This window comes from Marmota flaviventris, chromosome 1 (genome assembly GCF_047511675.1).
Source record: "Marmota flaviventris isolate mMarFla1 chromosome 1, mMarFla1.hap1, whole genome shotgun sequence".
NCBI lineage: Eukaryota > Metazoa > Chordata > Mammalia > Rodentia > Sciuridae > Marmota > Marmota flaviventris.
In genome coordinates this window covers 96390140-96417789 of record NC_092498.1, presented here as the reverse complement: position 1 = coordinate 96417789, position 27650 = coordinate 96390140, and the positions used below count along the sequence as shown (strand labels likewise).

At 38.0% G+C, this 27650-nt stretch overlaps 1 long non-coding RNA gene and 1 pseudogene across 1 annotated transcript; one reads left to right on the top strand and one right to left on the bottom strand.

Annotated features, from left to right (window-relative positions):
* Nucleotides 1–3132: 3132 nt before the first annotated feature.
* LOC114096127 (nuclear receptor-binding factor 2 pseudogene) lies at nt 3133–4471 on the top strand (annotated as a pseudogene).
* A 9012-nt stretch (nt 4472–13483) lies between these two features.
* LOC114096135 (uncharacterized) lies at nt 13484–17528 on the bottom strand. The gene is made up of 2 exons (XR_003583367.2): nt 17332–17528; nt 13484–15680 (listed from the first exon to the last, which is right to left on the bottom strand). It is a non-coding gene; the product is annotated as an uncharacterized lncRNA (long non-coding RNA).
* Nucleotides 17529–27650: the final 10122 nt, after the last annotated feature.

The following is a 27650-nucleotide window of genomic DNA, read 5'->3' as shown; positions in this document are numbered from 1 at the left end:
CTAAGATCTCTAATAAGAATTATCTCCTAATGACAGCCAATATTTATTGAGTTTTCCTTAGAGAGAAATAATTCTAATTGATTCACTAAAAGGATATAATAATCACTCATAAAAAGTCCTGATGTAGCAAAAAGAATTTAGTAACATGTATATGAAAGCAATAGGTAACTGATGAAGTAAGGCAGTACACCTGAGGGACTGTTGTTATTGTGTCCACTCCTATTTCTCAAGAAAATAGATGGTAGCTGGGTGCAGTGGCAAATGCCGGTGGTCTCAGAGACTCAGGGAAGCTGTGAAAGGAAGATATCAAGTTCAAGGACAACTGGGTAACTTAGTGAGACCCTCTCTCAAATTAAAGCATTAAAAAATTGGGGATGGATGGGGATGTAACTCAGTGGTAGAATGCCGATTAAATGATATTGCTCTTGGGTGAATATGAAATTTATATGATGTTTAGCTGCTGTTTCATTTTGTTCCCGCCTTGACTAGTACAAAAATCTCAAGGTAGTAAGTCTTATTAGCTTCCCAAAAAGATAGCTAAACTTGTAGTCTGAACTCCAATTATTCCTATATCCAGGGGACATTGTAAGGTCTGACAACTTTTACAACCACAGTGGGGTGGGAGCAGCATTGACATCTAGTGAATAGAGGCCAGAGATGCTGCCAAACATCCCATAGGAGAGCATCCCTCCTCTACCACTGTAACAAAGCTTTATCAAGCCCCAAATATCAACAATGCAGAGGCTCAGGAAACCTCGACTAGATATACTATCCACAGATTTTCCAAGAGGTCAACAAAATTGTTAAGTCCAACCAGGTCAGTTATGAGCTATGTCCAGCTTGCATATAATGGGAACCCATAAAATCCCTGAAGCAATAATTTTGCAGACTTTCTCTATAAAACACTATTGGGAGTGCTATGACAATGTCCTCTTCTTCCAAGTAGGAGGCAGGGAGTCATCTCTCCCACATCCACACCACAGTGTCTCTCCACGTCCTGCAGCCAATATGGGTCCGGAACAGAGCCCTGTTGTGGGGTGATGGAAGGGCTTAACCTGTATCTTGAGGGTTTGGTGGGCACAAAGACCAGAGGTGACCTGACCTGAAGAAGTCCACAGGTGGCATGCAGTCATAAGAGATTTGGTAACTTGGGCCAAATTCTCCATAAAATCAACTAAATAATCCTGATGAAGTAACAAGAACAACAAAAAGGAATCTCAAGTTTCTAAGAACCAATAGATAACTAAGTATATAACTTTTTACTTTGGCAAATGAATTGATTATTTTGCTGTCATATGATATGGATAATGCTCCATGTGTTGCTGACCAATTAGCAACCTCAGAAATGAGAGATGTGGGTATATAGTCCTGAGATGCCAATTTTCTCTGTTGACATTGTAGGAATTGTACCACCCAATCCTGGCCTGGCACCTCCTGATCTAGTTCCCTATCTCTGTAACCTTTTTCCTGGGCACAGATCATGAAAGACAGGATATTATGGGTACAAATATTCATCTGCTCTTCACTTTGGGAAAGTGAATTTGTTCCTCTATTTCTCAAATTGGTTGAGGGATACTCTTTTAAATGCTATTTTATTTCTGGAATATTATAGTTTGATTAAAAATGCAAGTTCTATTCTTTTGTTTCTAGTAAATATTGGATAAATACACTGGGAGCAAGTGGAAACATTTATTTCTGTATTAGAAATGAAGCACATGTCTTCACTGCAGGATATTCAGGTACAACTTTTCTTTTTTATTTGTTCTAATTAGTTATACATGACAGTAGAAAGCATTTTGATACATCATACATAAATGGAGTATAAATTCTCATTCTTCTGATTGTACATGATGTAGAATTTCACTGGTTGTATAATCACATATGCACACACATACAGTAATAATATCTACCTCCATACTTCTTCCCCTCCCTTCACTCCCCTCTGTATAATCCAAAGTCAGGTACAACTTTTTAAACATACTCAGGTACTGAAAAACACCAAACCAGACTCTTGAGGATCTATATGTATTTGGGGAGGAACAAAAAATAAAACTATGTGAATTCAGGCAAAGAATTCCACCTCTGAGGTATATAATTCTGCCTGCTTCCCTCTGGTACTTAATATGAAGTTCATACAAAGATAAGACATCATTATCTACTACAATGTCCCTAAGAACCTATCATGCCATTAAAGAAAAAAAATAATGAGCACACATGCCCCGCCCCTGGACATGTCTGTGACCACATCCTCCCCAACATGGAACTGCCTCCTCCAGTCTTGAGCCCTGCTAGGCGTCAGCCCCAGCTTGCAGCACTTCCTGTCTTCCACACATTGAAGCCTCCCTATCAGAGGAAACAGGAAAGGGAGTCTGATGGATATCAACTGCACCCCCAGATGCCAGTAACAGTGCCCCCAATGTTTGGTTTGGCATCATTTCCTGTTGAATCAGGTTCATGTGTAGACACTGAGTATGCTGGCACTGCCTGAGCATCTCAGAGAGCAGGCAAACTCCACTATTCCATTTCCCTGAGATTTCCAGTAATGATGAAATATTTAAGAAAAGGTGCTGGGAAGGAACAGGAAAAACTCATATCCATTCAGCCCCATGATGCACTAGATGTTCTATGTGTTCAGAACCTCAGGGGACCATCATAAAAACTCTAAAATAAGCCTATGGATGGAAGAAAGAACTGGTGCATACAGAGGGTCAGTGACCTGTTCAAACACAGGTCATAACATTTCAGTAGAACCCTTGAGCCACACTGAATACCCTTCAGTTTATTAAATTTATAAGAATACACTGTGGCATTTGAAGGCAAATGTGGGCTGGCTCAAGCCCAGCAGAGTCTGGCCAAAATCGAATGAACTGTTGCTTGAGAAGTCATGGCCAAAGGTCATGTAGGGTACACAACTGGAAGCATTTCCTTTCTGGAAAATTCTGCCTCAGGGCTGTTCTCCTTACTGGACAGAAAATGGTTCTTGTGAACCTCCTTTATCAGAAGTTATGAATAGGATATAAGGAGAGGGATTAAAATCCAACAGCCTGAACTTAAACTTTAGTGTTTTGGATGTGAAATGAGGATCATGTTTTGGAAATACAGAGTTTTCTTCATTTTACTCTCCTCTGTAAGTCATGTTTCCTGTATGTAGCCCCTTCATTATTAAGGCTAAACCATGACATTTAAGAACCCTGGAAGAGACCACAATGTCTCTGGGCGCACTGAGAGGCGGCTGTCTCCAAGGCTGCCTCGAACTCTTCTTCTACTCCCCTCCATGTGCCCTCACCGCCGCTCCCCTTCCTCAGGCTGCCGCTCCTGCAGGGTCTATGGAAGTAATGGAAGCACCTCTCAACCTGGCTCATCAGCAGAGCAGACGAGCAGACCATTTATTAGCTGCAGGGAAATACAAAGAGGCTATTTCCTATCACAAGAAGGCTGCTGCATATCTTTCTGATGCTATGAAGCTGATCAAGTTATTTATCACTGGAATTACAAAGGGATAGCCACATGAAACAGCTCCTCCTCATCCAGGAGAGGTGGAAAAGGGCAAAGCGTGAAGAACGATCAAAAGCTCAGAACACAGACAAGGATGTAGCTACCCACCTTCAGTCATCTCACAAACCCTCTGCTGAGGATGCAGAGGGCCAGGGTCCCCTTCTTTCTCAGAAGTACAGCCCTTCTACAGAGAAACACCTCCCTGAAATTCAGGGAGTCTTTGACAGGGATCCAGACACACTACTATTTTTATTTCAGCAAGAGTGAGCCAACAGAGCCATATATTGGAAGCAAACCCCGAAGGATGATAAAACAATTATCGAAGAGCAGGCAACCAAAATTGCAGATTTGAAGAGGCATGTGGAGTTCCTTGTGGCTGAGGATGAAAGATCAAGGAAAGAAAATAAACAACTGAAGGCTGAAAAAGCCAGACTTCTAAAAGATCCAGTAGATAAGGAGCTGGATGTGGATGCTGATTTTGTAGACAAGTCAGAGTTATGGAGCTTGCCACCACATTCAGACACTGCTATAGCTTCTTCAACCTGGCAGAAATTTGCAGTAAATATTGGGAAAGCGAAGGATATTCCAATACCCAAACTTCCTCCCTTGGATTTTCCATCTCCAGAACTTCCACTTATGGAACTATCTGAGGATTTTCTGAAAGGACTTATGAATAATTAAAATAGAAGGCTTTTGGAGAGATCAGAAGAAATTCAGCAACACAGTTGAAAATAAGAAAAAATTAAAAAGGTAAAACCACATACAAGGGTAATTCCAGATGTGCTTTACCATCTGGCTGACTGGCAGAAGCAGCATTGCCAGGATGTGGGAAACATTCACTGTGAAATATATTGCATATCTGATCTACCCACTCGAGCTAAGGGTTCCCACCTGGCAGACAGTAAACTCCTGGAGATTCATTTTCTCCTGATACAAACCAAATGGGTACCTGGAATAATTTTCTCAAGCACCAATTATTTTTCTTCAGGGTTAAAATGTATAAAAGTATGTTATATATAATTAATCTATAATGCCATAAATGATAATGTAAAACCTAAATAATATGGTGGCCTGAGGGGCTGCCTTGTATTTGAAACATGCTTTCTATCATGTATTGACTATATGCATTTTTTATGCACATTTTGTTTGTTTAAGTAAGGTGTGTAGGATATATACCTTTCTAGATGAAACTATATGTGCCATGTTTTGCACTAATAACATAATGATAACCTCAAGACTACCAGGAGAAGTATTTAAATTTCCATTTTGTGAAGAAAGGAACCAAATTATTAGTTATGCTGTTTTTAAAAATTACCAGTTTACATAATTAATCAGGGTGCATTTTAAGTTCTAACTTTGTTATATAATGCATCACTTAAAAATACTAAGGAATAATCCTTTGTTTTTAATGATGCATAAGTAGAAATAATGCTAGTTGGCAGTAAGAAATCAATAAAGTAATTGTGTGTTTTTGTTTGTTTGTTTGTTTGTTTGTTTGTTTTACAAAAAGAACCCTGGAAGATGTGACTAAACCAAACCCCTTTGATCAGTTAGTTGAATGACAGTGGGCTTAAAAATCAGGTGCAGTTAAAAGAGAACAATGATTTTCTAAAGTCTGAATCTCCATTCAGAAGTTAAAAGACAATCCCACAAAACCAAGAATATAAAATTTTACTGCAAGTACTAGATAAGATAAACTCAGGGTATGAAGTCAGCATTCACCCAGAGAGAAGGGTGGCATTTCTAGCTGGGAAGTGCTATGAGATGATGGGAAGAGTTAGAAAGGCAAAGAATTGAATGAAGGCCATTCCTTTTCTCTATCCCCAGAGTGCCCTAGCTCAGAAGTGATAGAAACTCCAACAGAGCCCAAGATAGACCTGGGGAGAATCTGAGAGCTTCAGTTGATGTTGAGCTTCTTCAATACTGCCAAGGTTCACCAACAGTGGAAGATATAAAAATATCAGCCCAACCCAGCACTTTTTCTCCCCGGTGTATGCAGAGGAGATCTAAAGCCTCCAGGGGTCTCTAATAGGGTACAGGGGTGCTGAAAGTGTCAGGAAACACATTGCATGGGATTGGGATGACAAGCTGCAAGTGGGAGCTTTGCATCCCAAGGGCTTGGTGTAGAGTCAACAGTGGTAAGTTCAGGTCTGTTAGTGCACCAGCAGATTCAGAGGAGTCCAAATCCCAGATGCCACAGATGAAAATGCTGGATGCTGTTGAGGACACAGCAGGTAGCAAGGACTCATCCTCTTCCCCTGGGGGAATGTTCCAAATGCCACTTGTGTTGATTTCCTCCTGATTAAGGCTTCTGTCAAGACTGTGTAAACAGTCTGAGTGAATCAGAGACTATCATTCCTTTATCCTAAGACCTCCAGGGGGTGTGGATGACACTGACTGAATCATAAGGGAATTGCAATGAAGAGAGGGCACTCCTGATGATTCAGAGTGTGATTCTTATGTCCAGGTGTTGCAGCAAATGAGTTAAGAATAATGGATGTGCTGCTGGAATCCAAGTATTACAAAGTAGGGACCTCTGTCTATCTAGTCTCTGTGACATTCCCAGTTCCTACATGGAGTTTGGACTTTGGCAGATCCTTGATACATATTTGTTGGAATAAATGAGTTTTTGCAAGCCATGGAGGAGGCACAAGTGAACTATTTCCTGTAACGAATAGTAGAATGTGCAATCTAGAGCCCCGAAAAGAAAGAAGTGAAATATGCAATAGGAAGGAGATATGGAATAACTAAAGTGTCTTGTTAAAATATTAAAAAAAGAACACAGCTTCTGTAATTATACACTCTGGGACAAAGTACTGTTCTGCCACTTATTCCTGTTTGATCTGAAACAAAATGCTTGTTCTGTCAAAGCCTCTATTTACCCATTTGAAAAAATGGGAAAAATAAAAACAGTGCCAATTCAAAATATAATTAACAAAAGTGTTCAAGTGCCAGCAAGTTACTGCACCAAGGAATGTTCAAAATGAATTCAAGCTATTCATGTATAGAGAATTACACAACATAAAAATCAAAATATCTATTTTTACAGTGTTTACAATAATAAATAAAAAAATAGTCTGCATTTGTTCAAATCTTTATTTCATACAATTCATAAAGAACAAAATATGTGTCTGAAATAGGCATTTGTCTGTCATTTCCCCTCTTAGTAATAATGCACTCTTGTGTTTATGGAGCTTCTCATCTTATGATTCTTGGTGAAAGAATGAATTCATCCCACATAATAGAAAAGAAAAATGTCAAATATGTTCTCACCATCATTATTTAGGTATAGGGAGATGGTGTGGGCTCCACCAGTTAGACACACTCCCCACAGCACCCACACAGTATCCAGCCACACAGATCACAGGCACACGGCCACTGGACTGAAGGGTCTGGAGGACCTGTCGGTCAGCCATGAGTATACTGGGGACCTAGTGAGTTCCAGTGTAGCTATGGACACCCCTGTGTTATCAGTACCCACAGCCCCACACCAATGCCTGCAGACAGACCCAGGAAGCAGACTCCATTGGTGTCCCTCTCTACCATCTTTCCATAGTCGTGAAAAACACTTGTGTGAGAGTAGCACGAGTTCTTTTAATGGTAGCCCATGGACCTTCTGGATTAGTGACTTCTTCCCTCCATACTCAGCTTTCAGTATTGAGCGCCTCAGAAATGATATTTATTGGAAAACAGAGAATATAGGGCAGCTACTTCAGAGGGAAAATGTAGCCATCTGAGCCAACCAGTTCCTTTCCTTTTTCCAACAGAGGCCCCGTGGAGACTGAGTTCACGTCTGCCACATATGGGATTTGACAAAACTACAAACAAGGTCAGGGACAACCACCATCCAGAACTAAAAGAGCTCTCATATACCCAAATTTCAGAGGAAACCACATGGAAGTCACAAAATGAAAGTGAAGAAGCTTAGCTGAAGAAAAGAACATAGCAAAGGGCAGCTCCTTGACGTGAAAAAAAAAAAAAAAGAAATAACTAAAAATATTTGATGATTTCCCTTGACTTATGCAGGTCATTGCTTCAAAATAACCACTAAAGCATTTTAAGGAGGAAAGTGGTGGGAAAATGAAGTGGTTGACAGGAGGGGGAAGCTAAATGTTAAATTGTAGTTATAGTAGCAATAATAATTAATAAAACTGAAAATAGACTATAGATATCATTATTGCATCTCTTTTCAGAGGAAGCAATCCCGACACAATGAAGTCAAGAAATTTTCAACCGTCAGTCAGTTCCTAAGTGATAAAGATGGAAAACTAATAGATGTAGACATTGAAAAATGCTCCGGTGCTATTGTTGTACTGACAGAAGAATACAAAACCCTGAGTATAAATGTTTATATCCACAGAAATGTTTTCATATCCATATACCTACAAAGAAAATCTAGAATACACCATTCTGATAATAGTTGTTGGTCTTGGTTATGCAATCATGGATGTTTTTGTTTCCATTTTTATCCTGTTTCTATGAGTTTCCTCATGAGCATCTTCATCAGCATGTTCTGCTTATCAACCATGTGAATTTTTGGAACCCTTTCTCTTCTCTGTACCTCAGTATTTTCAATTCTAAAGTGCAACTACAAATATTTAAACTGTGTGACTATAGCCAAGGTTAAAAATGGGGAGAACATTTTGAAAAAAAAATAGTATAGCAAGTACTTTTGAATATTTGCTATTATGAAAATATTTATTAAATATGCAATATGAAAAAATAGGATGCTGAGAAAAAGAGTTTATAAAATAGCTCCTGGGCATTTTCACAGAAACTAGAGCCCTTTCTGGTTCCACACTCATGCAAAGAGCCCTATGGTGACCACTAGGCCTATTTTAATATATGCAAGGCAGGACTGATGAGCGCGGTGCTGAGTCTGCAGTCAACACTGAAGGGCCCAAGAATCATCTAACACACCCCTTCCTACCCTCTTCCCAGTTCAGGTCACGCCCTCCTGACACTGACCTGAGACATCCAGACACCAGGTCCCCACCACTTCTTGAGGACATAGCCTGGAAGTCAACATGTCACTGCTGCAAGCTGTCACCTTCCTCTCCTTCTGGGCTGGTAAGTCACTCTGCCCATTTCGTTCTTTCTTGATGAGTAACTACAGTAATTTTTTCATGTTTTCTTCTCATATTCTCATATTCTCCTTTTCAACTCACAGTTGGACTTGGATTGTCAAAGGTGGAGCAGTCCGAAATATCGGTTTCTAAAGAAATAAAGAAAAGTGTTAACATAAATTGCAAGATATCCAGCACAAGTTTTGATACTGAAGTCATTCACTGGTACTGGAAGAAACCAAATAAGACTTTGGAGCATCTGATTCAAGTTACTTCAATAAAGTCCCCAGCTCGAGGTTCCTTGAATGGAAAGGGCAACAAAATTGAGGCAAAAAAGTATTCTCAAACTTCGTCTTCAGTCCTTACCATATTTTCTATAGAAAAAGAAGATGCAGCCATGTACTACTGTGCCGGGTGGTCCACAGTATTAGAATTGTTGAGACAACCCACACAAGATCCTCTCCTTGGGCCTGAGCCCTCCCACATCCTTTCCTACCACAACCAACTCCACAGCTGGGCTCCCAGCCACAGGCTGCCTTCTCTGCAGCCCTCCTGTGCTCTCCAGGAAACCATCATTGGCCCTGGTTACAGGAGTTCACAGCTAGGCCCAGATATTGTAATTCCAAATCTCCAATTGACTCTATTTCCTAAGGGGTTCTAGCCCTGTCTGTAGACTGAGAGGAACAGGCTTTGCCAATGTTCATCATAACAGCTACCAGAGGCATTTGGTAAGTGCAAGGTGCAGGTAGAAGGGGATTCATAGTGTGTCAGTGTTGTCACACATAATCAAGACAACCCCTTGCAGTGTACCCATCACTGGTCCACTGCATCATGAAGAAGTTAAAGCTTAGAGGAAAGGAGCCTAATGGTGGATACCCAAAGACAAGAAGTCATGCCCTTTTGAACTAGCCTGAGAAGTTTAAGAATCACAGTTCTGTAAGTGAATGCCGGGATATCTGGGACACATTCGTATGGAGCAGATGTCCTTTATATGGGAGATGTGGCGAGGAGGATTCTTCCAGCTTCTGTTATCAGAAAAGAGCTCGAGCCACTGAGTACATTAATTGTGCCTACAATTTTGGTAATACTTGGTCCTCCCTGTTAAAGAAGCTGCCAAGACCAGAAGATGACCATTATGATTCTTCACATATTTCATCTCTTTTAATCTACACTGCTGTCAGGTTAATTCTGCTATTGTCATTATGCATACCTGACTCAGGAGATAAGTGAAGCATTGAGTGGTTCAGGTCCAAATCACAAAGCTGATCCGAGTAGGTGGGAGTTGGAACCCAGGTAATCTGGCTCCACTGAACTATTATGCTGCTAAACTGTTTACTTGTCTCAGGGGGATCAAATAAACAAGACATAGTTACTATCCAATGGAGGAGACATTGACCCATCATGAAGCATTAAGTGGTACAAATTATTACCATGTGCTGAAGACTCTGCCCTGGATTTAGAATGATTATGTGTCTTTATGGACTCCATGAAATACCAATAATTTTCCAATAAATGTATGAATATAAACCAATACAAAAATCCTTGTTTTTTTAAAATTCTAATTTATTATATATGACAGCAGAATACATTACAATTCCTATTACACATATAGAGCACATTTTTTCATATCTGTGGTTCTATATAAAGTGTATTAACACCATTCATGTCTTCATACATGTACTTTGGAAAAAGGTGTCTATCTCTTTCCACCACTTTTTTTTATACCCCTTGCTCCCTCTATTCCCCTCCCTCCCCTTTTCCCTATCTAGAGTTCATCCAATTTTCACATGCTTCCCTTCCCAACCTCACTATCAATCAGCCTCCATATATCAGAGAAAATATTTGGCATTTGGTTTTTTGGAATTGGCTAACATCACTTAGCATTATATTCTCCAACTTCATCGATTTACCTGCAAATGTCATGATTTTATTCTCTTTCATTGCTGAGCAATGTTCCATTATGTATATATGTATACCACATTTTATATATCCATTCCTCTACTGATGGGCACCTAGGCTGGTTCTATAGTTTAGCTATTGTGATTTGTGCTGCAGTAAACATTGATGTGGCTGTTTTTATGCCCTTTGGGTATAGACCGAGGAGAGAGATAGCTGGGTCAAATGGTGGTTCCATTCCAAGTTTTTCAAGGAATCTCCATATTGCTTTTCATACTGGCTGCACCAATTTGCAGCCCCACTAGCAATGTATAAATGTGTCTTTTCCCCCACATCCTCACCAATACTTATTATTGTTTGTATTCTTAATAACTACCATTCTGAGTGGAGTGAGATGAAATCTTAGAGTAGTTTTGAGTTTCATTTCTCTAATAGCTAGAGATGTTGAACACTTTTTCATATATTTGTTGATTGATTGTATATCACCTTCTGAGAAGATTCTGTTCTGTTCCTTGACTCATGTATTGATTGGGTTATTTGGGTTTTTTGGTGTTTAGCTTTTTGAGTTCTTTATAAACCCAGAGATTAGTGCTCTATCTGATGTGCAAGTGGAAAAAAATTGCTTCTAAGATGTAGGCTCTCTATTCACCTCACTGTTTCTTTTGCTGAGAAGAAACTTTTCAGTTTGAATCCATCCCATTTATTGCTTCTTGGTTTTATTTCTTGTGCCACAGGAGGAAGTAGGGGCCTAATTTGATATGATGGAGATTGGGGCCTACTTTTTCTTATATTAGTCTCAGGGTCTCTGGTTTAATTCTTAGGTCCTTGGTCCACTTTGAGTTGAGTTTTGTGCATGGTAAGAGACAGGGGTCTAATCTTATTTTGTTGCATATGGATTTCCAGTTTTCCCAGCACCTTTTGTTGAAGAGGCTATCTTTCCTCCAATGTATGTTTTTGGCACCTTTGTCCAATATAACTGTAATTATGTGGGTTAGTCTCTGTGTCTTCTATTTTGTACTATTGGTCTACCAGTTTATTTTAGTGCCAATACCATGCTATTTTGTTACTATTGCTCTGTTGTATAGTTTAAGGTCTGGCATAGAGATGCTACCTGCTTCACTCTTCTTGATAAGGATTGCTTTGGCTATTCTGGGTCTCTTATTTTTCCAGATGAATTTCATGACTGCCTTTTCTATTTTTATGGGGAATGTCATTGGGATTTCTATTGAAATTGCATAAAATCTGTATAGGGCTTTTGGTAGTATGGTCATTCACTCTGATTCCAAAACCAGGCAAAGACATATCAAAGAAAGAAAACTTCAGACCAATATCTCTAATGAATATAGATGCAAAAATTCTCAACAAAATTCTGGCAAGTTGAATACAAAAACATATCAAAAAGAGAGTGCACCATGATCACGGGGGTTCATCTCAGGGATGCAAGGTTGGTTCAACATAAGGAAATCAATAAATGTAATTCATCACATCAATAGACTTAAAGATAAGAACCATATGATCATCTCAATAGTCACAGAAAAAACATTTGACAAAATACAGCACCCCTTTATGTTCAAAACACTAGAAGAACTAGGGATAACAGGAACATATCTCAATATTGTAAAAGCTATCTATGCTAAGCCCCAGACCAACATCATTCTAAATGGAGAAAAATTGAAAGCATTCCCTCTAAAAACTGGAACAAGACAGGGATGCCATCTTTCACCACTTCTATTTAACCTAGTTCTTGAAACACTAGCCAGAGCAATTAGACAGACGAAAGAAATTAAAGGGATATGGATAGGAAAAGAAGAACTCAAATTAACACTATTTGCTGATAATATGGTTTTATACCTAGAAGACCCAAAAATTTCCACCAGAAAACTTCTAGAACTAGTAAATGAATTCAGCAAAGTAGCAGGATACAAAATCAACATCCATAAATCAAAGGCATTTCTGTAAATCAGTGCCAAATCCTTTGAAAGGGAAATGAGGAAAGCTACCCCTTTTACAATAGATTCAAAAAATAAAAGCCTTGGTAATCAATCTAACAAAAGGGGTGAAAGACCTCTACAAAAAATAAATAAATAAATGAATGAATGAATGAATAAATAAATAAATAAATAAAAACTACAGAACACTAAAGAAAGAAATCAAAGAAGAACTTATAAGATGGAAAGATCTCGCTTGTTCTTGGATAGGCATAAAATCCTTTTGCAGCAAGTTTCCAGAAAGAACATGCATATCTCTGGATAAGTTTCCTGTATGTAGTGTTGAGCTTATTTAGACATTCCCAAAATGCAATCAAGCTATTCATATTCATTATCCTCTATTTTAAGAATGAATGGTCAAATGTTTAATTTTGAAACTCTTTAAGGATAAAAGGGATTTTTCACTTTAGGAAGACTCAGGAGATGCACTAGACATGTGAACCCTCAGTCTGGGAACTCATCATACTTTGATTCTTCATCTTCTTTGATTCTTTGTCTTTACTGTTTCTGAGCATGACTATTTTTTTTAAAAGGAAGAACCATGTCCTGCTAAGTCTAAATATAACTTTCCTAGTTCTCCATTTTTTTTTATGGAAATAACCAACCAATCAAACAAACAAGGAAACAGCTCCTGAAATGAACATACCAAATGCAAGATCAGCCTTTTCCAAGTTGAAATGCATGGAAACTGTGGATTAATCTTCTCAAACTGTCCTCACTAAATTATTTGCATGTATTTCTGGTAATGTAGCATTTCCTGAGGACCAGGCTTAAGGAGAAACAGTTACAATTCTCTTTTAAATATGTTCTCAAGAAAATTATAACAATGAACAAAATGGAAAAAATGGAGCATGCTTGTGCTGCTTTTAAAAGATAGAATATATGAGGTCTTAAAAATGACATTTTTGAGGATTCATGAGTACATGTGAAAATGTTTATCATCAAACTCAAAGAACACATAAAGTACAAATACATATACATTCCCTTTCAAATATGTAAATGTCTATTTCAATGGAAGGAACAGAAGGAAAGGAAACATAGAATTCTTAAGGCAGGCTTTATTTCTCCAATTGAGTGGGTGGGTTACTTTATTCTTTATACTTTTGTTGATTTGATGCATTTTCCAAAAAGGACTACAACAACTGTTACAACTAAAATATTATTTAACCAATAAGTTTTTTTTCTAGTTTTAAAGCAATAATGAAAATAAAACTTGAAAAACCTCATAAATAAATATTATGTGTCAAGTACTATTATCTATACTTTCTCTTCATTATAATTCTTATATGAGAACATAATTTTATTATGGGTCTGAAAAATATTTAGGCACATATAGATGTAGAAACAGACACAAAGATTTTATATAACTCAGGTGACCTCAGATGGATTAGAAATTAGCAGGGGTGCTTATTATCACAGGCCTTTAATTGGGATATTCACATTTTAGGGAAGTAGTATATAAATATAAAGTTAGCTAAAAGAAGAGCATATGAGCCTATAAATGCAAAGCCCATTTAAAATTTTAATAGTAAAATGATCCAAACACATTGCTTCATAAACATGCACAGAAAATACTTAGAAGTAAAAAAGTGATGGCTTTTATTGTCATTTTAGGGGGAATGTTTACTCAGGTTATCTGCAGTGAGCATCTGATACTCATCCAAATTCCCTGGATACCAGGAAAGTGACTGAGGGTAAGTTATCTTTGCCCCACTGATCTGGTCTGTCACAGGGAGGTCCCAATACCTTTGGGGATTGGTAAGAGTGAAAATGAAAGTACAAGAAAGCATTTTTAACATTGTTGGTAAGTCCTTGGTAAATATTTACGTATATTATTAATTGCAAAGCCTTATTACCATAAATGAAAATGAACATTACTTAAAAATACCCCTCTCACCAGGCGCTGGTGCATGTCTGAAATCCCAGCAACTCGGGAGGCTGAGGTAAGAGGATTGTGAGTTTAAAGCCAGTCTCAGTAGATTAGCAAGGCACTTAGCAACTCAGGAGACCCTGTCTCTAAATAAAATATAAAAAAGGGCTGGGAATGTGAATGAGTGCTTAAGCGCCTTGGTTCTAATCCCTGGTACCCAAATCATAATAATATAATAACAGCAACAACAACAACCCTCTCTTTGATAGTATATATGAGACAGCTCCAAAGTTGCCTCATCTAGTGCTCAAAAGAGTCTCACAGAGCAGTAAAGAGCTTTCTATAGTGAGATGCCTGTGCTTTCTGGGAGAGCTCCCCAAAACCTTGCTGGAGTCTTCATAGCTTGAAAGCAACATTTCACAGTGTGAAATTGCAGAGCAAAAGGGTGAGTAGGTAACAGAACTACCCCTCCCCGAAAACAGGAACAGTGTGTGTCAGGGAGTCTTTCCACGTAGTCAACACACATATCCAATCTGCTCAGCTCATGAAGTTTCATGCAGGAAACCCTAGAACCTCTCATAACTGCAGCAGATCATAAAGAACCCAGGAAACCACCTGACCCTCTACTTCTCTGAGACACCAGAACAGCCACACCCTCCTGCACTGACCTGAGACCTTAGGTCTCAGGACCCTCACATTCTCATCTTCTTCCTGGGCACCTAGCACGGTAGGTGGGATGCCACTCCTGAAAGCAGTCATCCTGTCCTCCCTCTGGGTTTGTGAGTTTCCCCCTGTCACTACAGTCTCCAGAAGAGAATGAAGTTCTTCTTTTTTTGTAGTTTCTTCATGTGTTGTTTGTTCATAGGACTCTCTCTTCTTTGCTTGCAGTTGGACTAGGGCAACTGGTGCAACCTAAAATAACAATTTCCAGGGCAACAGATAAGAGTTCTCAGTTAACTTGTAAGTTATTCCTCTCTGACTTGGACAGAGAAGTCATACACTGGTACTGACAATCAAGGTCTAGAGCATCGAATAAATGTCTGGACATCACCTACTGAAAAAGAATTAGGTGAGAAGAACAAATTTGAGGCAGTAAAAATTCTCAAACTTCCATTTAGACCCTGAAAATGAATTTCTTAGAGAAAGAAGATGAAGCTATGAACTACTGTGCCTGCTGGATGAACACAATAGAATTTCCAGAATAACTTCCACAAGATCCACCTCCAGGTCTGTGCCCATTCACTTTCTTCTCATATGAGCAGCGACAGTGGCTGCTGAGCTGGGTGCCCAGGCTGATCCACCTCTCCAGCAGCATTTCCAGAGCTTCCCAAGAGGGGCTTCTCGATTCTGCTCTCCCAGTGAGCCCTGCATGGTGTCAGCAATTATGATTCAAATTAAGAATAATTTGAAACTATTTTCTATTAAGTCAGGTTATCAGAGAATTCTGAAAATACAAGGTTCACAGCACACTCCATCTGTTTGTTATCTGACTGTACATAGATTTCCAGTAACCGAATGGTTCAGAATGAATGCAGGAGAGGGTTAAATGCCCGGGAGACATTTACCTTCTATACAGATTTCCTGTTATTGTTATTTTCTCATTTCTTTCATGAGCATCAGAGGTTTTCAGAAGTAAAATGATCTGTGAAGCACAATAATTTATTCCATTTCATTAGTATCCAGTGCTCAATCTGAATAAATCTAGTGACCTTTATATCTATAAGTAAATAATCAGCTATTAGGGGTCCATGAGTGACCAAAGTACAAATCCTGCCTTTGGGGAAATAGGCCACAGCTCTATACATACTCAGGATTCATGGCTGGAAGAAAACAAGTCCTTCTCCAAGCGTATGCCCTGGAGACTTTGTATATGAGAATTATGCAAAGAAAACAAAAAATCCTGAATAAAAGACAAGCACTTAAAAGGGGGAGATAATACCTGCTTTGTACATCTACACAGAATGCAAAGCTAATATTTCCCACAAATTAGCAAAGGAAAAAGTAATTATTGACAATTATTCTATGTTTATTCTGTGAATACCAGATGGATGTGAACTTTCAAGAAATAATGGGACAAAATACTAAATGTGAAGCTATAAAAATTCCTCTTCTATTTTCTTAAAGTCTATTTTCAAAAAACATTGAAATTAATGAGGCAAAAATTTTATATCAGAAAATTTTCTTGTATTGATAATGTTATTAATATAGATTTCTTATCACATAATATCCATGTATACATTTTACCTACACATCTGAAATCACTGAAACGCATTCTTACTCCATTTCTCCCTCTAAGGATCAGATTGTGCTACGAGCAGATATGCTGTTGAAGCCCAGTGAGGGAACACTAGGGGGTGCATGGCACATTCTGTGAGGCAGACTCAGAGCTTCCTGTCCCACACCCTGTGCTTCGTGATTCCTGACCCTGGGGTTATAGTGAGAATTACCAGACCACCTAAATCTCAATAGGTCTCATCTCTCACCTAATGTGCACAGAGACACAATGGAAGGAAGACTAAGGGAGGGTAAAAACAGTCTGAGAATACAAACACTTTTTAAGAAGAAATGATTGAAAAGATGGAATTAAGCTTCTTATAATATCTGTGCTAAATATTTAATACAGATCATTTCCTTAAATCCTCAAAAGAGCAGTGTAGAGTCCCACTGCAGGGTCCCATCAGATCACGTGCTGGGAAATGAAACTATCTTGACTTTACAACAGATGTTTGTGGGGTGGAAACTTGGAGAAATAATAAAGTGATGAAGAGGAGGGAAGGGGGCACCTTTTCTATATGGTTTTATAGATTTCTAGAGATTTCTCTTTTTCAAACCTGCCAACAATTGCAGTCGAGTTCCTTCCTAGAGTTACCAGATTATGAATGAAACATGATTTCTCTGAGACATGATTGATTAGGGACATCCCAATTGCATATATATTCACATACATACAAATATACACATCAAAGTGTCTGATTTTTTTGTTGTGATATTGAAAAATTAAGGTCAGGATTCTTACCTGAGTTCTGACTCAAGAGGAAATCACAGAGACAGATATGATGACAGAACACAGCAGCCATGTCTTCGTAGCTCCAAAGCAATATTTCACAGTGTGAAATTGCAGAGGGAAGGGGTGTTCCAGCCCTCCCCCAAACCCAGATGAACCCTTGCATCCCAGTGGTTCTTTCCACATACCCAATCTGCTCAGCTTATGTGGTGAAGGATACCCTAGAATTGCTCATAACTGTAGCAGATCACAAAGAACCCAGGAAATCACCTGACCCTCCACTTCTCTGAGACACCAGAACAGCCACACCCTCCTGCACTGACCTGAGACCTCAGCTCTCAGTACCTTTACTTTCTCACTTTCTCCCTGGGCAGCAAACTATCAGAAGAGAGGGATGCCACTCCTGAAAGCAGTCATCCTGTTTTCCCTCAGGGCTACTGAGTTGCCCCCGATCACTACAGACTGCAGAAGAGAATGAAGTCATTCTTTTTTTGTAGTTTCTTCATATATTATTTGTTCATGAGACTCTCTCTTTTTTGCTTGCACTTGGACTAGGGCAACTGGAGCAACCTGAAATATTAATTTCCAGAGCAACAGATAAGAATGCTTACATATCTTGTAAGGTGTTGTTCCAAAATAGTCTCAGACCAACCTTATACTGCTACCAACAGAAACCAAATCAAGGTCTGTAGCATATATTATATGTCTGGACAACTACTCAAAAGGATTTAGATGGGAAAAACAAATTCAGAGCCAGCAAAAATACATGCACTAATACTGCAACATTGGCAATTTCTTAGAGAAAGAAGAAGAGACCATGTACTACTGTACTTGCTGGATAAGGACAAAATTAAAGTTTCCAGGATAATTTAGACAAGAACTACTTCCAAGTCTGTGCCCATTCACCTTCTTCTCATATGAGCAGCCACAGTGACTGCTGAGCAGGGTGTCCACCCTGAGACTCCCTTGTCTACAGCACTTCCAGAGCTTTCCAGGGAAACTCCTGGATTCTGCTCTTAGTGAGCCCTGCATGATATTACCAATTATACTCTGAAAACACAGGGTAGATGGCTGAACATAGTACAGTTGTTGTTTACTTGACTGTACAGATTTCCAGAAATTGAATGTTTCAAAATGAATGCAGAAGAGGCTCAAAATGAATGCTGAACAGATGTGCACCTATTATATAGATATTTCTTGTGACTGTCATTTTTTCCATTTTATACCTGAGCACTGGAAGTTTTCAGAGGGACAGAATGATCTGTCAGACATAATAATTGTATCTTTTGGTATCCTGAGACCATCTGAAGAAATCTAGTGATATTTAAATTTATAAGGAAACAATCAGCTATTAGGGGTCCACGAGAGATCATTGTACAAATCTTATATCTGGGGGAAGAGGTGGCAGCTCTGTCCACATTCAGGGCTGAGGGCTGGGAAAAAACAAAGCCTGAAGATCTTGTATATCAGAGCTCTGCAAATAAAACAAACAAACAAACAAAATCGTGAATAAGAGGAACAGATAGTTAAAAAGAGATAATACCTGCTTCCTGCATCTACAGAGAATGCAAAGCTAGTATTTCCACAAATCAATAAAGTAAAACATATTTATTGATGATTATTTTATATTTAGCCTGTGAATACCAGCTGGATGTTTGAGAACTTTCACAGAATAGTGGGACAAAATATTAGACCCCAAATATGAAAATTCCACTGGTACCTCTCTTATAATCTACTTTCAAACAAGGCAGAAATTAATGTGAAAAGTTCTTACATCAGAAACTCTTCCCATGTTAACACCATTTGTGAATTTCTTAGCACATAATATCCATACATGAAATTACTGCAACATATCCTTGCTCCATTTCTCCCTTCTAAGGATCAGATTGTGCTATTAAGAACAGAGATGCTGTTGAAACCCAGGGAGGGAACATTGGGGGCTCCAGGGCACGTTCCCAGGGGCAGGCTCAGGGCTGTCTGTCCCATACCTTGTCCATGATGATTCCTGATTTTGTTATTACAGTGGGAATAACTAGAGCAACAGACCTCACCTTTCACCTAATGTCTATGAGACACAAAGGAAAGAAGACTAAGGTAAGGATAAAAGCAGTCTAAGGATATGAACCCTTTTTAGGGGAATGACTATCATGGGGAGGCCAGCACCCTGCTAGGGTAAATTTTTACTAGAATGAATGAATGAATGATATAGAATGCAGGGCTTTTGAATGAGATAGGCCTGGGTGTTAATGTTCTTGCTGGGCCACTCACTGACAATGTTATCTAGGAAAATTACTAGAGCTTTTTATTTTGTTTCCCAACGTTAAGTGGGAACAATGTTAAGTGTTAACAATTGCCGTGGGGTTTCTCAGAAATTCATAGAAAATCACATCTACCTTGTCCTCCAAATAATATTAAAGGGGTGCTTTAGTTAAAAAAAAAAACTAGGAATTTTGAAATGGACAAGAGTAGACATAAAAAGATTTTTTTTCTCCTTTAACAATAGCATGAAATACCTCAGTGTCTGTAACCACACTAATTATTAATAAGGCATCAAGCTGTGAACTTTGAGCAAACTACTGATCCATAAAACAGACTTATTTCTGCACTCAAAATAAGCATGTATAGCTATCCACAGGTGTTACAAAATATGGGAAAGTATAAAATGCAGGTGATTATAAAAAAAAAGAGGTCAAGGATAGGAGTATTAGAAACATTTAAAGGACAATAGGGAGGAAATGCTCCTATGGAGGTTGGGGGTGGGGTAAGGTAACATAGTATTAGTGCACAGATGTTTCTCTGGTCTTCTGGGAACTGACAGTCTCAACACCAGGAACCTGATGAAGCAGCACTGCAGCAGATCTCATTGTGCAGGACTCTCATTGGCTCAGAAACTAGCCTTTCCTCCCTGTCCCTCCTCCTCAGAGCAAGAGCTCCACCATACCCCAGGTCCTGTTCATGCTTTCTGGTGCTGTAAATCCTAACTAGTCACTGAAAATGATAACCTCATGGATTTTTCTTGTGACTTTGACTTGGATTTGTAAGTCAACATAACTTCTTTCTTGTCCTGTTCCATTCATGTACATAATCATCTGGACACAAAAATAATTTTAATACCTATGATCTCTCTTCTTTGCTTTTCAGGTGGAGACTCCAAAATAAGGTTATTTCAGGATCAAATAACCTTAACCCGAAGATCAGACAGAACAGCACACATCAGTTGCAAGGCCTCTGGGATCCCCCTCCAGAATGCCATTGTGCACTGGTATCAACTGAAAGAAGGGGAGCCCCTGAAGCGGATCCTTTATGGCTCCTCCAAGACTAACAAACAAGATAAGCCCAACCCCCGCTTGGAGACAGAAGAGAGAGAAGATGGCATCTTTTATCTGATAATCAATAATGTTGTCACCTCAGATGAAGCCACATACTTCTGTGCTTGCTGGGATCCCACAATGTCACAGAGTCACAAGGGACCTGTATGAGAACCTCCCGATTAAGACCCCTCAGCTGTGTTTATATGCAACCACATGGACTCTCCAATACTGTCATTGCCAGGTTCACAGGTGTTGGAACAGAAAGGTACTTGGGACATATTTAGCCCAATGCTTTCACTTAAAATTAGGAGCCAACTGGCTTGCTCAAGCTAGCGAACCTCAGAAGCAGGAATACTCCTACCTTTCAGACTCTGTTCAGTGCCTCTTTCTACCTCTCTTGTGGTCAATATTGATTATTTTTTTAAAGCAACATTGCATATCTTTCAAAAGGAATCTGGGAACTATTTTTTATCTTCCAAGTGATAATCCAGTCTCCAACCAGGTTTTATGTAGGTGAAGTACGTGACTGCCACACTATTTAGAAAGGGTGAAGGTCAGCAGAGGATGGACTCCAGGCTCCATCAATCCCCATTCTGCTATCCCATCCAAGGTTACTTACCCTCCTTTCTTATAGCTTCATTTCTGTTCTGAAATCATAACACTGGAATAGTTTCTTCAGCATATACACCCAACATAAGGTCATGCATAAGATGGCACTGACTTCCTAATGAATATACGTGTAAATACTTTGCCAGTTCCAGAAGGACCTGCTGACCCAAGGCCAAGATTTCCTCTACTTCACTGTGAAACCTGAAAACATTTCTAATTTGTCTTTGGTTAAAAGGGGGGGGGGGCACTGGCCAACTTCTGCCTTGTTAGTCCCAGGACTTATTTATGTCAAATGACTTACCAGATAATACTTGAAAATAATAACAGCAACACTCAAAAAGTCCATGCTATGATATTACACCTAAACACTACTAATAAGTTACCCAAACAAAATTAAGTATAGTCATAGTCCCTTGTACCACAAACTACTTAACACGTTATTTTTATCCTCAAGCTTTTACATCTCAGTAAGTGGCAAAGGTTTCCTGTATCATATATCACAATGGCAAGGATGTTTGATGAAATGCATGGTAGTGTTTTTTTTTAAATATTTTATTCATGTTCTTTCTCCTCCAGTAATGAGAAATAAAACTATGAGGAAACCCAAACATTCTTAAGTTTTTTTTTTTTTTTTTTTTTTTTTTTGTGTGTGTGTGTGATGTGAGTTATGAAAGCAGAGATGGGAACCCTAGGAACTAAGGCTTCACATCCTCAGAAGTCAACCACACACCAGATCAAACCCTGCTCAGAATCACCTCAGATGACATTTGGCTGTCAAGATGATCTCCAGCCAAAACTCTAGATATTAAGGCCAGAGCACTTCCACTTGCCTCTCTATCTCAATGTAGGTTTAGAAACTCCTTACATTCACACTGACATGTGCAGGGTAATAGGCAATCTTGGACAGCAATAGGTGCCTATTTATAATTCTGAAGGGTACGGCCAGAATATTCCCCTGGTCACTGCAATCTCCAGGTATAATGCAAAGACAAATAAAACAAGTAATTTGTACAATTCAATTGGATATTCAGTTTAAACTAGACCCAGCCCTATATATTCTAGTGTTAGGTGATTGCATTTAGTGCTCATTGTTCTTTTTTTTTTTTTTTTTCATTCCAAACAAGGTATTTGACCATTTAGATTTCTAAGTAATAACAGTCCACATGGTAAACAGAATATCAACCATTATGAAGTAAACACTTTCATTGTTGACAATGATAAAAAAATCTTTAGAACAAATTCTATTTGTTCCAAATAGAATTGGAACAACCAATTAAGGAAGTTCAAGAACAATTTTTCTAAATATTCTATAGCCCAACTATAGAAAGGTAGTCAAATGAGAAACTAAGATTAGTTTCAATATTAAAACACCTTACATAAGCACCAATTCTGATATAACAACTTAATTTAAAATGACTATTAACTATAGAACAAATAAGTTGTAAAACTGACATTCAACATCTATACTGATTCCATTTTATAATTTTGTTGCTCAACCCATCACTATAAACAAAATCAAATCATACATTTGGTAAAAACTAAGGTTTTTTGTTTGTTTGTTTGTTTTACAATGTTATTCAGCTCAATAACATTGACTTGAATAATATCAATTTTTTCCTTCAATTTTAAATAATAAAAGAGGGAAAACAAAGTCCTACATGGCCCAATGAATCTCATAAAATTATTTTTTTAAAAATTCTTTAAATTTTAATACTAAAAGTCTTGCTGCTGCTGAGCAACACATGGTACAATAGGATAAATAAAATTTCAAAGGATGAAATCTAAACCTGTATTGTGGAGACAACTGAAAAACCTGACACAGGAAGGTAAATGTCTAACCACAATGTTTATAGTTATGCTGGCATTGTGAGCTGTCAGGTAAGTAAAATCTAAGGAGAGACTTCAATGGACCCGTTCTCCAGATCCACCTCTTATTTATGTACCTAACAATGTGGACTAGGGAATTCATCCCAATATTTTCTAACGATACTTACATGATGGGAGATTTTACAGGTAAACATTGCATTTATTCATGTTGCTGGATTTAATTATACTGGCTACAATAGGAACCTGAATATATGTTGGTCCCATGACGAGCATGTTGGCTACTTAAAAGTGGCTTTTGAGGAAAGGGCAGCATAGAAAAAGACCTAGGCCAGCCAGTCATACTGGTCCTTAGAACTTAAGATTATATCTGGACAGTTATTAAAATGGGACGATTATTGAAATGAAATTCTTTCATAATAAGCCAATTATTTCCACAGAATATCCACCAATATTTCATTACTTTAATCATTCTGCAATAAAATTTGGCATCTTTCCTAATTGAATGAAATATACAAATGCTTTGCCAGTGTGACATAAAATCTCTAGTAGTGATGAATAAGTTTTGGGTTTATCTTCAAAAATTGATAAAAGGCAGTCATATGCCATTTCCTACAAAATGTCTAAAGTCAGGAAAACTTCACATGGAAGTACTTCACTAAATGTGTTTCACTTTTCCTTTTTCTTACAAAGAATTTTCAATTCTTAATTTAGTAAAAGATCTAAGAAGCTAAAAATATAATTGAGTTATCTAGAACTATTTTCAAAATGTAAAAAAAGATTGAATATATAATCATTCCGATTCTTTAAAAACCCATATGATTTAGATTACTTCCTGTTGTTTTGGTATTATTTACAGCCATGTAATGAAGCCCAAATTAAAGCCTGGCAAACTGATTGATGTTACACTAGAAAGATCAATAATTCATGTTTAGATTTATAATAGTTATTCCTTATTTGATAATAATTTGGGTCCTATGTATCTTAATGTATTCTTTCAGATTTTTATCTGTTTCCGTATTCACTATATTTATGGACTTATTCCATTCTCTTATGATATTATGACCTCTGAAAGTTCCATTGGTAATATTCTAACTTTTAGGAAGGATGATATTCAAAGAGATCTCTGGAATTTAACTGCAGCCTCAAATTTTCTACATTATACAAATGGCCCCATGCATAACTTTATAGGCAGGAACCACAAGGAGGGTTCCTGCTTTGGCCTGTGAGCCTTTTTCAATCCTCTTATGTTTTAAATATTGGAGATATAAAAATAAGAAAAAAATGGATAATATCCTGTAAATTGTAAAAAATGTAATCTGACTAAGCTCATTTTCTTAATAATTTGGCCCAAAGTATTTCTAAAGTCCCATGCAATTAGGTAAGTATTGATAGATTGAAACTAAAATATTCTAAAAGCTGTTATTTCAAATATCGATAATGAGCTTTCTACCCTCAAATTCAAACAAAGGCTTAAATGCTATGCTAAATATGGCTGTATTACTGCAGCCAAATATCATACTTCCTCATAAATTTGGGAAAAATTAAAAGATCATCTAATGGATGTTTAACATAAAAATAATAATGGTTTAAATCTCATGGGGATACATAAGAGCACCCAGGATACTTAGAAAAGCAGGACCAATCTCATGGTCCCTGCATCTCTAGCTGCTCAAATACTTTGTAAATTAATTGGCTCCCATCCTGGAAACATGTTAAAGCTATCTACATTGTATGTTATTGAAATGATATGTTTGCTATTAATTCTTTTTAGAGCATAATAATAGATTGTGATGCCCTTGGATCAAGGACCCAATGATGCAAAGTCCCCTTATTTGCATTTATAAATTAAAAATGGAAGAGATGTTTAGAGCCATCCAGGGGTTGTGTGTGGACTATATTGCGCATCACACCCTAATGAATAGGATAATCTGGTGTCTGGGAACTTCCAGTGGACATTTCCTCTGGTTGACTGCCCAGACACATTGTGAGAACACATTGAAGCTCTGCCAAAGGTCCTACATAGCACCAGAGATGGGTGACCTGCTGTAGTTGCACAGCCTCTCTGAGATGGATATGACCTGCCATAATGCCAATCGACCTGGTGACAGCAAGACATCACGAAGCAAGACTCCACTCCTGTAACCTTATCCCTGTTTTTGATGTACCTTCTTAAAAAATTTTAATAAACCACTGGAGCCATTTTCTAATTGCCTAGCTCCAGCTCCTATGTGGATTGGACCTATCAGGGGCTCCAACTTTTTGAAACTATCTTTCTGACTTTGTCTCTTGTTCTTCACTAGTTGTAGACTTTGATTTCTTAGGTGGCTTACACCCTACTTGGAAGGAAGAAAGACCACCTAAGGAGACAATGGCTACTTCCCCATATTAAGCATTAGTGTTTGAAAGTTCAAAGACCTCAATTTTTTACAGAAATTTTTTGATGCTTTATCACAAACAAAATTATCCATGTATATGTGATACCATGTTATATTTTGACACATGTATACATTTTGTAATGTTCAAATCAGGGTAAACACATTTCCCCAAACATTTATCCTTTCTTGATGGTGAAAACATTTGAAGTCCTCTCTTCTAGCTTTCACAAGCATGCAGTACATTATCATTATCAGTAGTCTGCTTCCTACTTAGAGGCACTTGGTTCACAGTACCATGCACTGGTATATTGCTTTTTAGAATATGCAAATCAACCTTTTAATCTACTTTTTATTAGTTTGATGATTCCTGTGTTTTTCAGAAAGCAACACCCAACATCACACATGACCAAATGAAATGCAGATCCACTGTCTTATCCAGATCTGCACAAACCTAGAAACTGTCCTTGACACACCACCCTGCCAAACAACTCTGTCCACAAAATGTGAAGCGTTTGAATGAACAGGGTCTGGGATTTTGCAAGACTCAACTCAAATTCAAGCTCTCAATTTTCCAGTTTCCTATCTGACTTTCCATGATCATAACAAATTGTAGGTGAACGTAAAAGAGAAAAATGTACAGATGAAGCCTGACTCCTAGTAAACATTATATTTATGAATTTTCTTTCCTTCTACTACCACAGTCAAAGGTCATAACTTATCAACCTGCAATAGGAAGAAAGAAAATAGAAAGGAGATTTTGGAGCTGGGGTGGTATTAATTCCCCAGGAAAGATTCTTTCACACAGAAGGGCCCTTTGTGCCTCCCTCTTCAGAACAGACAAATATACTATTTGCCAAAAATAAATAGGGGCTTCCCCAGGCATGTTTTGCTTAGGGTGCTGTATAAATTAAGTATCTGTCATACATTTGGAAGCATGTTAAATACCCAGTACAAAAGAAGCCCCAAGAAACTAGGAGATCATCAAATTCAGAAGGGAGATGAGAGATGAAATTTGCTAAAGAGAAATAACTTCTTCAAAGTGAAATGACCTGGCCTCTCCCAAACACTGTCCTCTGATATTTATAAACAAGAAAACTCAATACTTCCCAATGACCCACTGTACTTTGTTGGGACATATTTGGTATTATTCAAGCAATAAAATATGTGGAATCAACATTATGCCAGACCATGAAAATGAGTGATTTATAAATGTATGTGATTTGTACTTCTTACACATGTCAGATAATGTGGACAATGTGTTTATTTTGCTTAAGAGAACAGTCCGCTCATTTTTTTCTCAAAGGAAATCTTTGCAACTTATTCAGGTACCAGATTCCAGTAAAAGTTCAGAATATGAACCAATGTAAAAAAATGTATATGTTATTCTTTTGTTTCTAATTGGAAAGCAAACATTGAAATGAGAAATGAGATGTATTTTAACACCTTTTGCTCATCTAACAAATTTGGTTGAGTTTGGTCAATGATGAAAATTGTCAAGGCCAAGCTTGAGAAAGTGATGCAAAACTTTACAATTAAATTGAAATATGTTTGTCCTTACTGGACTTTCTTGTAACTTACATGGTTATTATTTCATTCTTCATCATATGTAAAACAGGATTTAAGTTTCCTCCACTGGTCATCTCAGGACCTGGCAAATGCTGTGTGTGTCTGTCTGGGTTACATAGGAAGGGTGAGAATTGAAATTACTGATTTTTATTCACAAATCTAAGATACTTCCATTCTTTCTTTAAAAGTGCCTGAATTTTTGCATTAATGATCAGAGAAAATAGTCCATATTTGAGTATCTATTATGTCCCAATCTCTAGTCTATATACATTATTTCATTTGAACCTTATGGATTCATGAGAAATGGGTCTCTTCATCTCCATCTTACAGATGAAGAGACTAAGGCTCTGTAAATTGTATCAAGGTCACACACATCACCAGGAGTGGAAGCACCACGCCCTGAATCTATCAATTCCCTTCAGTTTAAAGCATCTTTTCCTTCACTTTCAACCTCTAAGATGCTAATAATTTGAATTCTTTCACAAGAATCTTCAAAACACATTACATATATTCATTTGCATTGCACACTGGCCACTCTGTACACTCCTTGATCACAGCGGAAACACAAGTCCTCAGTTGCCTCTGGTTGGTTTGTGATCGTGTGTGAGATACGGCTGTTATCACCTGAACTACTCCCCTGCCC